A 14,923-nucleotide genomic window follows, 5' to 3' on the forward strand; every position below is an offset into this window, starting at 1 on the left:
GGCTTCTCCCCGCCCACTGCCCTGGATTCACAGGTCTCTGCCGCCATGCACGTGTAGGCTGCATTTAAGGTATGTTTTTCTCTGAAGTGCTGCAGCGTCGCAAACATGAGTCAAACATACTTGGTTGAGTTCATACAGCCAGTACCAGATACATACTGTGGATTGGGCAGCATGTATCAGCTGCCAGGTTCTTTTTAACATCCGTCTGACATTTATATACATCGACAGTTAAAACATATACATGATCAAATACAGTTTCTCAAGTTAACAATGGTAATGTGTCCTTAAAGTAGTGTGCAATATGGATGTTCCATGTGAGATCTGTTTTTTTTCACACCTATATACTTGAATGGGTAAGACCCATCGGAGACTGGGAAGAGAACAGCACATTCTATGATTTATTTTCACATGGCCAGAATGTCTATGTGAAAGAAAACATCTGAATGGTCATTTTGAATTACATTGGTCAGTGTTCTGTCCGTTTTTTACTCAGACAGAATACATATATGTTGTATGCTTGTCTGAACGAGATAGGAATATGCAAGAAAGTTTTATAGAGAAGAATGTTTAATAGAGAAGAATGTTTTATAGCGTTGTAGTGTATGTTATTACTGGCTACAAGTGAGAACGTTTCACAATCTCTTAGTCAGAAGTAGAGCTGGATTGGGATAAGCTCTAAGTATATTACTTAGGAGAGATCTTTGAGCATAGTTACAATCACTTGAACCATCTATGACACAATAAAAACAGGGTTGATTTTACTTCTCATTAAGAATTCAATTGCCACTTCAGGTGCCCTTAAAAAAAAAAAAAAATACAAGGTTCAACATGAAAAGAGATGTGTGACGACCTGTCACTGCCGAAGTGCCGTGTTCTACACTGAAAACATTTAGTACAAGTTACACAATTCAATCGGAATATTTGTTCATGGTCACTATATTAGTCATTGTTACTATATTGCTATATTAGTATATGTTATTTGTCACTATATTAATACTTGGCTTGTATTAAGTTAGTGCTGAAGATTAGAGATTAAGGTTACATTTACAAATACCTTTCCATTTTTACATCCACCAAACTTTTCCCCATGTATCAAATGTTTTACATCCGTTTTGCCTTTTTATTTTCTCTGATTGTTCTTTTTTTTTTAATGGATCATTTACAAACGGATGAAAAAAAGGAGGGAAAACTGATGCACAATGATTGATGTCTTCCATTTTCCATAGATCCCAATAGACTCTGATAGTGAAGTCTGATCTGCCAAAACAGGTGAGGATAGGGCATCTACCGAATTTAATAAAACAGACAAACAGATCAGTTTACAAAAGTGTGACTGGTTCTAATAAACTCTGCGGATCTTTGTAAGATCTGTTTACATATACATACGTAGCATACAGATTAAAAACTGGAGGTGTGAATATAGCTTGTCTGTATCCTTTTATAAATGAGGATTCATGATGGACCTTAAGGCTACTTTCACACTAGCATCGGAATCTCCCCGTCGCAATGCGTCGGGCAGAGATTCCGACGCTAGCGTTTGACGCACTGCACAACGGGCAGCGGATGCATTTCTCCAGCGCATCCGCTGCCCCATTGTGAGGTGCGAGGAGGTGGGGGCGGAGTTCCGGCCGCGCATGCGCGGTCGGAAAAAGCGGTCCGTCAGGAGCAAAAAACGTTACATGTAACGTTTTTTGCTCCCGGCGGTCCGCCACAACACGGCGCAACCGTCGCACGACGGTTGCGATGTGTGGCAAAGCGTCGCAATGCATCGCTAATGTTAATCTAAGGGGCAAAAACGCATCCTGCAAACAACTTTGCAGGATGCGTTTTTTGCCATAAACGACGCATTGCGACGTCTGGCAAAAAACGCCAGTGTGAAAGTAGCCTAAGACTATGTTCAATTTACGTCTTTTTCACGCTTTTTTTTCCACGAAAAACGCAGCATTTTACAGTCCCCACAAATTGAATGAGATTTCTGAAATTTCACGCACGTGTTGATGATTTTTTCCTTGCAGATTAGAAGCAGTTTCAAATCTGCAGCCTATCCATTCTTTCCGTGTTTTTGCAGCATTTTTCACCTATTTTAAAGAATGAGGAAAAAACACATCAAAGGCTATGTGCACACATTCAAGATTTGCAGATTTGCAGTGCAAAGTTCTGCTGCAAATCCTGATGTGTTGACAAGAAAAATGCTGTGTAAAATATGCGCATTTTTTTTGCATGCGTTTTAGTTGCATATTTTTCCACACTCATTATTATGGCTGAAATCTGCTGCAAAAAGGCTGCAAGAATTGACGCGCTGAAGATTTGCAACTGCTGCAAATCTGCAAGAAAAAAATAAGCAATGTGTACACAAGACTTCAAGAATCTCATTCGCTTTGTTGGTACTACGAAATCCTTCAGTTTTCGTGACAAACCTGCACGGGAAAAAACAAGAGAAAAAAGGCAAGTGTTCATATACCCCAAAAAATGCATTTAAAATGTGACAAAATGCTGCGTTTTTCCCTCCAACACATACAATAAGCATCCCATCATTTAGAATGAATTCCGCATGTTTTGTGCACATGATGCATTTTTTTCCGTGAAAAAAACGCATCGCGGTAAACAATGCAGCATGTTCATTAATTTTGGAGGTTTTTTGCAGATTTCCCACTACAAAATGCATTGGGAAATGTCCGGAAAAAAAACGCATGCAGATTTCTTGCAGAAAATTTCAGGTTTTTCTCAGGAATTTTCTGCGAGAAATCCTGAACGTGTGCACATAGCCTAAAACTTTAGTTTGACTTCTATCTTTACAACATTTATCTTCAATGTAGACTCAGGTGATGTGAAGGGAGCCAACTGCTTTGTTTTATGTATAAAGTATGTGAAAGGCTTTTGTTTATCTGCCAACAAGTCATAAAATAGTGCGCCAACCAAACCTTTGATAGATCTTTTTATTTGCTCTTTCTCCTTAAAGGAGAGGAGTGGCGCTCAGGATTTTATTGAAAACCTTACTTGGACATCTGTTATGTTATGTTAGATAATTAAAAAGTTTTCTAAGTGAACTTGGCAAGAACGTATAAAGGTGATATTCTAAGTAGTGTGATTAGGAAACCTTTTAAAGAGCCGACAATGAGTGGCTGATGCTAATTTTCATAGATTGAAATCTATGTAGTGTCATCATACATATATTTTTTTTAAAATTGCAGAAAAAGTACAGACTTGTACATGTGCTAATGTAATCACTAACTTCACCATGTCTGCTGCTTCTGGTCTTGTCTGTTCACGTAAAACATGAACCAGAGAAAAAAGGAACAATACTTCATACTGTTGAGTATCGCAGTTAAGAACTGATAGTTGTTAAGTCAAGGTGGTTTCAACACTGATTAATATCAATGGATCAGACAAGAGGATAGTGGTGAAACCCATTCTGCTTTATTACCGCCTGACGTGTGACACATTCTAGTGCTGTCTATTATTTCTCAGCACACAGATCCCTAGAGTTTCATTGATCCGTGAGACTGAGAGTATGTCCTATTCTCTTCCGATTTGCAGATCAGACTGCCATTAAAGTTTATGGGATTTGTTTAAGACGGATGACACACTGAAGACAGATTTTATACTTTAGGCTATGTGCACACGTTGCAGATTATTTGCGTTTTTTTAGCGTTTTTGCGCTATAAAAACGCTATAAAACCGCAAATAATCTGCATACATTAAGCATCCCATCATTTATAATGGAATCCGCAATTTTTGTGCACATTATGTGCGTTTTTCCGCACTAAAAATGCATTGCGGAAAAATAATGAACATGTTCATTAATTTTGCGGGGGTTTTTTGCGGATTTCCCACTGTTTAATGCATTGGGAAATGTCCGCAAAAAAACGCATACAGAATTCTTGCGGAAATCTGGCAGAAATGTCCGGATTTCCACAGGAATTTTCTGCATGAATTCCTGAATGTGTGCACATAGCCTTAAGGTACCGTCACATTAAGCGACGCTGCAGCGATACCGACAACGATCCGGATCGCTGCAGCGTCGCTGTTTGGTCGCTGGAGAGCTGTCACACAGACCGCTCTCCAGCGACCAACGATCCCGAGGTCCCCTGGTAACCAGGGTAAACATCGGGTTACTAAGCGCAGGGCCGTGCTTAGTAACCCGATGTTTACCCTGGTTACCATCCTAAAAGTAAAAAAACAAACGCTACATACTTACCTACCGCTGTCTGTCCTCGGCGCTGTGCTTCTCTGCTCTGGCTGTGAGCGCCGGGCAGCCGGAAAGCAGAGCGGTGACGTCACCGCTCTGCTTTCCGGCCGCTGTGCTCACAGCCAGAGCAGAGAAGCAGAGCGTCGGGGACAGACAGCGGTAGGTAAGTATGTAGCGTTTGTTTTTTTACTTTAACGTCACGGATCGCTAGCGATATCGTCTAGTGTGACGGTACCTTTAGAGTTACATCTGAGATTCATCCATTTGAACTTATCCATTGCTGAGAGTCAATAGATAAAAAAAAGTTCAGACAGTGTAGCGGCTTCAGTGAGATAAAACGTATGACAAGAAAACTGGAAGAAGGATGATGCACAGGAGAAAAAACCTGTTCTGCATCTCTGGGAAGGTAACACACTCAGATGTGTGAATGTAGCCGAAATACTGTGCCCCATAACTGCAACTAACAGTCCCTCATGCACTAGACCAGGGGTGTCAAACTGCATTCCTTGAGGGCTGCAAACAGGTCATGTTTTCAGGATTTCCTTGTACTGCACAGGTGATAATTTAATCACCTAAACACATAATGATTGCAGCACCTTGTGCAATGCTAAGGAAATCTTGAAAACACGCATGGTTTGCGGCCCTCGAGGAATGCAGTTTGACACCCCTGCACTAGACTGTTTGGCCCTAAAATAGGATACTCATGGTCGTAAACCATTCGCTACTCAATTTCATTAAATATAAATTTATGTTTGCTAGAGATGTGACTACTTTATATTTAACACCAAACATTCATAGTCATTGGCTTGGCATTCTTGGATGTGTGATATGCTTCTTATTCATACAATCTAAAACATTAAATGGAACCTATCACTAGGTTGTAGACCATTAATCTGGTAGCAGCATAACGTAGAGACAAAGACCCTCATTCCAGTGATGTGTCACTTACTGAGCTGCTTAGTATAGTTTTTGTTAAAATCACTGTCTTATCAGCAGATTATTGCTAGAGGGCTTGTACGATTGCTGCCAAGTAGTCAAGGATATTTATCAGATCTGTATAACCCTGCCCCCACTACTGATTGACAGCTTTCTGTGTACACTGTACATGAGCAAAAATCTGTCAATCAGGAGTGTGGGTGGAAATATACGCAGCTCGGCATTCAGAAAACTGCTCAATCTGCAGCAGAAGAAATATTGATTTTTAAAAAATGACAGCATGCAGCTCAGTAAGTGAAATGTCATCGGAATCGGGGTCTCTGCGCGTACATTATGCTTCTTGCAGATGGGGTAGCAAAAACCTGGCCAGATTCCTTGTAACTTCATAAATAGATCTCCAATATAAAAACTTGCTATGTATACATTTTATAGTACTTCTCTTTTTTAGAGTTACTTAACATGTAAATGGAAAAATGTAATCGATTAGTGTATCCCTACCGAGCATTACTGGAACCGGGTCAGGAGTTCCGAAGAGCGCAGCAGCTAGAAGAGCTGTCGTTTTAACCTAGCAATGGATAAGCGATGTAGTATGCAAATAGGCAGGGAGAAGCCCAACTGATTTTTCTTGCTACAAGTCCTCTGTTTTTGGAGTAAAAGGTTTCTATATCAAATCTGGTTGACTCTCAATCAGAATGAAGTGGCTGACTGGTCTGTTAAGGTAAGAATGGACGTCAGGGAAGACAAACATACATTTTGAGCATTCCCCTGTAGTAATAAAGTAGCAAATCACAGTAGTACAGGGTGGACCATTTATATGGATACACCTAAATAAAATGGGAATGGTCTTTGTTATCAACTTCCTGTTTATGGCACATTAGTATATGGGAGGGGGAAACTTTTCAAGATGGGTGGTGACCATGGCGGCCATTTTGAAGTCGGCGATTTTGGATCAAACTTTATTTTTTTCAATGGGAAGAGGGTCATGTGACATCAAACTTATTGATAATTTCACAAGAAAAACAATGGTGTGCTTGGTTTTAACGTAACTTTATTCTTTTATGAGTTATTTATAAGTTTATGATGACTTCTAAAATGTGTTCAAAGTGCTGCCCATTGTGTTGAATTGTCAATACAACCCTCTTCTTCCACTCTTGACACACCGATAGCAACACCGCAGAAGAAATGCTAACACAGGCTTCCAGTATCTGTTGTTTCAGATGCTGCACATCTTGTGTCTTCACAGCATAGACCATTGCCTTCAGAAAGATGGTGCACCACCACATTATGGGTCTCAGATCCAAGCATTCCTACATGAACAGTTTTCTGGAAAGTGGATTGGTCATTGTGGGTCAGTTGAATGGCCACCAAGGTCTCCCGATCTGACCCCCTTAGACTTCTATCTTCGGGGTCATCTGAAGGCAATTGTCTATGCTGTGAAGATACGAGATATGCAGCATCTGAAACAATGGATACTGGAAGCCTGTGCTAGCATTTCTTCTGCGTTGCTGCTATCAGTGTGTCAAGAGTGGGAGAAGAGGGTTGCATTGACAATCCAACACATTGGGCAGCATTTTATAAATGGTCATATACTTGAAAATAACTCATGAAAGAATAAAGTTACGTTAAAACCAAGAACACTATTGTTTAGACTTCTATCTTCGGGGTCATCTGAAGGCAATTGTCTATGCTGTGAAGATACGAGATGTGCAGCATCTGAAACAATGGATACTGGAAGCCTGTGCTAGCATTTCTTCTGCGGTGCTGCTATCAGTGTGTCAAGAGTGGGAGAAGAGGGTTGCCTTGACAATCCAACACATTGGGCAGCATTTTATAAATGGTCATATACGTGAAAATAACTCATGAAAGAATAAAGTTACGTTAAAACCAAGAACACTATTGTTTTTCTTGTGAAATTCTCAATAAATTTGATGTCACATGACCCTCTTCCCATTGGAAAAAATAAAGTTGGATCCAAAATGGCCGACTTCAAAATGGCCGCCATGGTCACCACCCATCTTGAAAAGTTTTCCCCCTCCCATATACAAAAGTGCCACAAACAGAAAATTGATATCACCAACCATTCCCATTTTATTTAGGTGTATCCATATTAATGGCCCACCCTCTAGACTAGTGACGAAAAGTTAAAAAAAAGAAATGGACACCATAAATGTATTATTTAAGTCAGAGAACACTGGGAACCAGGACAAATAAAAAAAGAACAAAATATATTTCCAGATCACCAAATCCCAGTGTGCACAAAACCAAATCCTGACCAGATGTGTGGTACTGGCTAGCTTTAAGAAAGAATGCTGGGTATCGTTTGGAATGCGTTTTCTGAGTGTTAACTTTTACAATGCCTCAGTAAACATTTGAAGATTTTTCACCCTAAGGAGCTGGAGCATATTTTCCTTTCTTTTTTTTTTCAGCCAGGAGGAATAGCCATAAACTAACATGTTACCAGTTATTACTGAGGTTGCGCTATTGTGCACATGATGGCCAAATCTCTAGTAACACATAGCAGTTTAGTGGTAATAATGGGTAAAACCTAGGAGTTTGGTTCCATGGCCAGCAAGTGTCTATAAATAAAAGTAAGGAGAAAATGTATCGTAACTTTAAAAAAAAATCCACACTGTAACAGTAGAGTGCACATGACTGACAAGATATGTACAAGTTGCTTCTATTCTTCTGATTCAGTTTTATCTTTACGTTTGGTTTGATGCACTAGTGTCTTGATTTTATTCATTTTTTTAATATATTTTTATGACTTTTTTGTTTTCTTTTAGAAGTGTTTTTTAAAAGGACCACTAAATTAAATGTGACTGTATTCGTAATATTCCTACTTGTGGTGTTGTAAGGGAGTGAGTAGCACTGTAAATCTATATCCTTTTAGACCTGTAAATGTGGACACTGTTTATTTTTGCTGTACAATACCGCTCTACTGGCTGAGACTTCAGTGCTCTGTAAATGGAGTCTGTACTATGGTGTAATGGACATGTATCTTTTTGAATGTGATGTAAAATTTTGTACAGTTAAATTTTTATATTTTCTATCAACTGAGTTTGTCTTCCAGAATTGCTATTAATTTAATTAAACAGTTAGTATTAACAAAGGTTCTGTATTAGTTATGCAACCAGCAAAAAGTGCACTCCTTATGCTATTGAAATTCTGGATATTTAGGATTCTATAAAGTGAATAAATTCATGCTCTTAAAAATGAATGAATTTGTGTGTTTTGTATTGTTTTGTTGTTTTAATATGAGTTATTTGTGGTGAAAACTTTGTTGAAGAATGTGTGCACCCTAAGGCCTTGCTCCCAAGTAGCGTAAACGCTGCATTTTTTTCTGCTGCGATTTTTTTTTATCCAGAAAAATGTACTGTTTTAAGGTCTCATGCAGAGGTCTGTGAAACTTACCCTGAGCACAAACCTCAGTACACAGAATGTCCATGGGTCTCCTGACCCAAACTGAACAGTCTTATATACAGTCAAAGTCAAAAGTGTTGGCATCCTTGAAATTATTCCAGAAGATTAAGTATTTTTCCCAGAAAATTATTGCAGTTACACATGTTTTGTTATACACGTGTTTATTTCCTTTGTATGTATTGGAACAACAGAAAAAACAACTGAAAAAAAGCTAATTGTACATAATTTCACACAAAACTCCCAAAATGGCCAAGCCAACTTTAAAGGGAACCTGTCACCCCCAAAATGGAAGTTGAGCTAAGCCCACCGGCATCAGGGGCTTATCTACAGCAATGCTGTAGATAAGCCCCTGATGCCGGTGGGCTTAGCTCAACTTCCATTTTGGGGGTGACAGGTTCCCTTTAATTGCACCTTTCCAAAATTGGAGGTAAACAACTTTGTTTCAAGCATGTGATGCTCTTTCAAACTCACCTTTGGCAAGTAACAGGTATCAGCAATATGAAAATCACACCTGAAACCAGATAAAGGGGAGAAGTTGACTTAATATTTGCATTGTGTGTCTGTGTGTGCCACACTAAGCATGGAGAACAGAAAGAGGAGAATAGAACTGTCTGAGGACTTGAGAACCAAAATTGTTGAAAAATATCAACAATCTCAAGGTTACAAGTCCATCTCCAGAGATCTTAATGTTCATTTATCCACATTGTGCAACATAATGAAACAGTTTAGAACCCACGGCACTGTAGCTAATCTGTCTGGACATAGACAGCAGAGAAAAATTGATGAAAGGCTGCAGCACAGGATAGTCTAGATGGTGAATCAACAGCCCCAATCAAGTTCCAAAGAAATTTGAGCTGTCCTGCAGGCTCAGGGAGCATCAGTGTCAGTGCAAACTATCCGTCGATATTTGAATTAAATGAAATGACAGGAGATCCAGGAGGGTCTCTGTTGACACAGAAACAAAAATGATAGACTGCAGTTTGCCAAAATGTACATGAGTAAGCCAAAATCCTTTTGGAAAGCGTTTTGTGGACAGATGAGACCAAGATAGAACTTTTTGTTCTGAAATGAGGCCTACAAAGAAAAGAACACAGTACCTATAGTGAAATATGGTGTTATGGGGTTGCTTTGCTGGGTCAGGCCCTGCATGCCTTGATTGTGTGCAAGGCATCATGAAATCTGAAGATTATTAATGGATTTTGGATTGCAATGTAGTGCCCAGTGTCAGAAAGCTGGGTTTGTGTTCTAGGTCATGGGTCTTCCAACCCAATTTATCTTGTGGGTATGCTGAGATTCATGTGTGGATTTTCACCATAGAACTGAATTAGATGCGAAAAATGCACAGGTAAAAAACGTACACTCATTTGTATTTTATTTCCTCTTCATTAACACACTAAAAACACATGTAATCCACACTTGAATGTATATATAAATTGTTATTAAAGCCAAATACCAGGTATATCTAAAACAAAGCAGCTTTATTTAAAACATGATGTACCAATAAGAGACAAAGGCCACATCAATAAAAGACATTGTTGAACTGCACAGTTTTTGGTGCCTTTTCTACTCTACGTTTCTATGGAGAACTTTAACCCCTTCAAGTCCGGCCCTTTTTCGTTTTTGCGTTTTCATTTTTCACTTCCCTCCTTCCCAGAGCCATAACTTTTTTATTTTTCCGTCAATATGGTCATGTGAGGGCTTATTTTTTGCGGGACGAGTTGTACTTTTGAACGACACCATTGGTTTTACCATGTATTTTACTAGAAAACGGGGAAAAAATTCCAAGTGCGGTGAAATTGCAAAAAAAGTGCAATCCCACACTTGTTTTTTGTTTGGCTTTTTTGCTAGGTTCATTAAATGCTAAAACTAACCAGCCATTGTGATTCTCTAGGTCATTTCGAGTTCATAGACATCTAACAAGTCTAGGTTATTTTTTATCCAAAGTAAAAGCAAAGCAATATTACAGGGATCAAAAAAGAAGAAAAACATACCATGCAGTGAACTATTAAAAATATGGCTTTATTCAAGGAAATGCCAATGATTATACAATCATAAAAATTAAAAACAGAAAAAAACCACATCCGCGTAGCAACAGGATTACAGAGTTGTACAAGCAACAGAGCCCCCACAATATCAGGATAAAAATAAATATAAAATTAAATATAAATAGACTGTATATCACACAGTTTACATGAGAAAATTAGAAAAAGGCAGGAATAAAAAATATATATAAAAATATATTTTAAAATATATCAAAAAAAGGAAAGAAAAAAATATTTTTATATATGTGTAAAAATATATATTATGTGCAAAAATACAACAAAGTGGTGCAGAAAATTAGAAAAAATAATTACTTGATTGCAAAGTCTCATATACTGTGATATACATAAAAAATATATACTGTTGCACAAAATAAAAAAACAGCAAAATAGTGAAACAAAGAAACGGGGGTAAATAGAACCGAGGGTAATAGAACCCACTAATAAATCCCCTCAAAGCTATACTAAGGTGCATGAATGAATAAAGTGCTGTAGTGCTACCACACCGCCCAAATCACCTTGGATCTATTCCTGCTAATTCCAACCATATAAGCACCCTAATGGCGCCTCTATGGATATGCACAATATAAGGTGCAGCTATACAGTCGCAATTATAAAGTATCTCTACCTGGGGGGTCTCTCCTGTGCCAACGCGTGCCCGACGCGCGTTTCGGTTTTTAACCTTCGTCAGGGGGTTAACGAATAGCTGTATAGCTGCACCTTATATTGTGCATATCCATAGAGGCGCCATTAGGGTGCTTATATGGTTGGAATTAGCAGGAATAGATCCAAGGTGATTTGGGCGGTGTGGTAGCACTACAGCACTTTATTCATTCATGCACCTTAGTATAGCTTTGAGGGGATTTATTAGTGGGTTCTATTACCCTCGGTTCTATTTACCCCCGTTTCTTTGTTTCACTATTTTGCTGTTTTTTTATTTTGTGCAACAGTATATATTTTTTATGTATATCACAGTATATGAGACTTTGCAATCAAGTAATTATTTTTTCTAATTTTCTGCACCACTTTGTTGTATTTTTGCACATAATATATATTTTTACACATATATAAAAATATTTTTTTCTTTCCTTTTTTTGATATATTTTAAAATATATTTTTATATATATTTTTTCTTCCTGCCTTTTTCTAATTTTCTCATGTAAACTGTGTGATATACAGTCTATTTATATTTAATTTTATATTTATATTTATTTTTATCCTGATATTGTGGGGGCTCTGTTGCTTGTACAACTCTGTAATCCTGTTGCTACGCGGATGTGGTTTTTTTCTGTTTTTAATTTTTATGATTGTATAATCATTGGCATTTCCTTGAATAAAGCCATATTTTTAATAGTTCACTGCATGGTATGTTTTTCTTCTTTTTTGATCCCTGTAATATTGCTTTGCTTTTACTTTCTTGAGCAGTGGTTTCCATTGCAATTGTGCACAGTGCACCCTGGTGGTTGATTTTATATATTCTTATATATATCACTTTTTTAGGGGTGATAGTATATTGGTGAATTTTATATATACCAAGTGTGGGCATACTGTGTTATTTACCTATTTTTTATCCAAGTGGTGAAAAAAAATTCAAAACTTTGCTTAAAAAAAAAAAAAGTGCAATTTTCCGATACCCTAAGCGTCTCCATTTTTTGTGATCTGGGGTCGGGTGAGGGCTTATTTTTTGCGTGCCAAGCTGACGTTTTTAATGATACCATTTTGGTGCAGATACGTTCTTTTGATCGCCCGTTATTGCATTTTAATGCAATGTCACGGCGACCAAAAAAACGTAATTCTGGCGTTTTTCGGATTTTTTTCTCGCTACGTTGTTTAGCGATCAGGTTAATGCTTTTTTTTTATTGATAGATCGGGCGATTCTGAACATGGCGATACCAAATACGTGTAGGTTTTTTTTTTTTTTTAATTGTTTTATTTAGGATGGGGCGAAAGAGGGGTGATTTAAACTTTTATATTTTTTTCATATTTTTAAAAACTTTTTTTTTTTACTTGTGCCATGCTTCAATAGCCTCCATGGGAGGCTAGAAGCTGGCATAGCCTGATCGGCTCTGCTACATAGCAGCGATCATCAGATCGCTGCTATGTAGCTGAAATGCAGGTGTGCTGTGAGCGCCGACCACAGGGGGGCGCTCACTGCAGGCCGGCATCAGTAACCATAGAGGTCTCCAGGACCTCTATGGTTACCTTCCTGATGCATCGCCGACCCCCGATCATGTGACGGGGTCGGCGATGACATCATTTCCGGCCACCCGGCCGGAAGCGCCGGTTAAATGCCGCTGTCTGCGTTTGACAGCGGCATTTAACAGGTTAAAAGTGGCGGGTGAATAGCGATTTCACCCGCCGCTATTGCGCGCACATGTTAGCTGTACAAAACAGCTGACATGTCGCGACTTTGATGTGGGCTCACCGCCGGAGCCCACATCAAAGGGGGTGACACGGCATGCGCCGTACTATTACTGCGCATGTCGTGAAAGGGTTAAAAAACAAATCCTTATTTAACATGCATTTTTTTAAGTGCAGAATCCCAGTGCAAAAACACAAGAGTACATTGTTATTCCAAATTTTAGTGTAGATGTCTAGACAAAAAATGCATCATTTTTGCATGCCTAAAAGGGGTGGTCCTAAACACATTAATTTTCATCCTAAAGTCTACTTTATGCCATAATCTAATCTATTTTCTAATATACTTTATTTTAAAAGTCCCTACCATTCCCTTACTACAGTATCTAAATGTTTTATTATTTTTAATACTTCTATTTTTGATGACTCTTTGTTTGAGAATCCCAATGCATGCTGGAATACTCAAGCAAAGTGTCATCAGGTTGCTGAGGATGCGGCAATCAAAACTCCCGCAGCCTCTGCCCCCTCCCTGAAACAAAGTGTCAACAGTGACATCCGTTTCAGGGGCTGGTCTAGTCCCTGCTCTACTGCGCATGCATCGGTTGTCAATTCCGATAAATGATGTGACGCTAGTCACTTCTCACGGCCAGGCCATGAGTCAGGATAGTCAAGGGGTCCAAGGTCAGAAGGTAGGAGTGTATGTCATAAACAGAAAGTGACTAAAGCGTAGGCAGGTAACGTTCCGAGGTCAGAATACCAGGAGGATAGCGGATCAGAGCAGAAGGGGTTAAACAGATGGATGGTCAGAACGAGGTCTAAGGTCAGGCAAAGAAAGATCACCATACAGAACTTAAGGCACAGAGGAAACAAACTACACTTAGCTGAATGTACGCCTGGCAGAGGTCCAAGAGAAACAGCTCAGCTAAGTAGCACGGCAGCCAAGTAGACAGCCAGCGCCACCCAGTCCCAGACTGGATAGACTAGCTGCCAATCAACACAGCCAAGCACGCCCCTGTACCAGACTGGACGGCCGAGCTGTCAATAACTGTACCCAAGACACACTGAGGGGTGGTACAGTGACAGATGTTCAGTAGATGCTTGTCACTGTGCAATATGCACGATGCACTCAAACGCTTGCTCTGATCAGAAGTAGCAAACTGTCAGAAGAGCACAGTCAGTGCACAATGTAAGAATAATCAGAGTTCACAGACAGGCGCCATCCGCGCAAATGATAGGCATTTAGGATAAAAATGAATTTGTTTTGCGGACCACCCCTTTAAACATTTTCTGAGGTGTTATAATATAGTGGAAGTAAACATAAATATCTCTTACCTAACCACATGTGCCATAATTGAACATATTTTAGAAAATACTCGCATATGCATGCAAATCTACATCAGATGCTCAAAACCATATTTAAAACCTGATCATTTAACAATTGATTTAGCTTTTCTTAAGTGATTTGTAGTTTGGATTTAGATTTGAGATGCATAAGGCCTAATTCCTCTAGAACAGTTTTGTACCTGCCAGTTTGGATGTGGGGGCCTTGTGGAGTCAAAGGCGCCTGATTCATTCAAGAGGTGCATGCCTCTTAATAAATGATTCCTGTCTTACAAGTGGCGTGGTGCTCTGTAGGTCTTGCCACATATCTTACTCTAGTCAGAGACTGGTGGTATAGAGTACACCACCACTCGTCAAGCGGGTACGAAATGCCCCATCCCACCCCAGCTCTGTCCATGTTGGCAGAGCTGGACAAAACTGATGTAAAAAATGCTAAATGTAGCAAAACATGTGCCCAACTCTGCATTGCCCAAAAATGTTGTGACTTCAGAGCGGTTTACTCAAGATTTCTCAAGTAATTACTTTGATTAATTGGGGCCGTTAAGTTTTACAAACTAAATAACCCCACAACACAACATACTCTTTATAAATACCCAAATGTGCAAATTCGAAATTTATGCATCAGTTTATCGTATCCTAA

Source organism: Ranitomeya imitator, chromosome 3 (genome assembly GCF_032444005.1).
Source record: "Ranitomeya imitator isolate aRanImi1 chromosome 3, aRanImi1.pri, whole genome shotgun sequence".
NCBI lineage: Eukaryota > Metazoa > Chordata > Amphibia > Anura > Dendrobatidae > Ranitomeya > Ranitomeya imitator.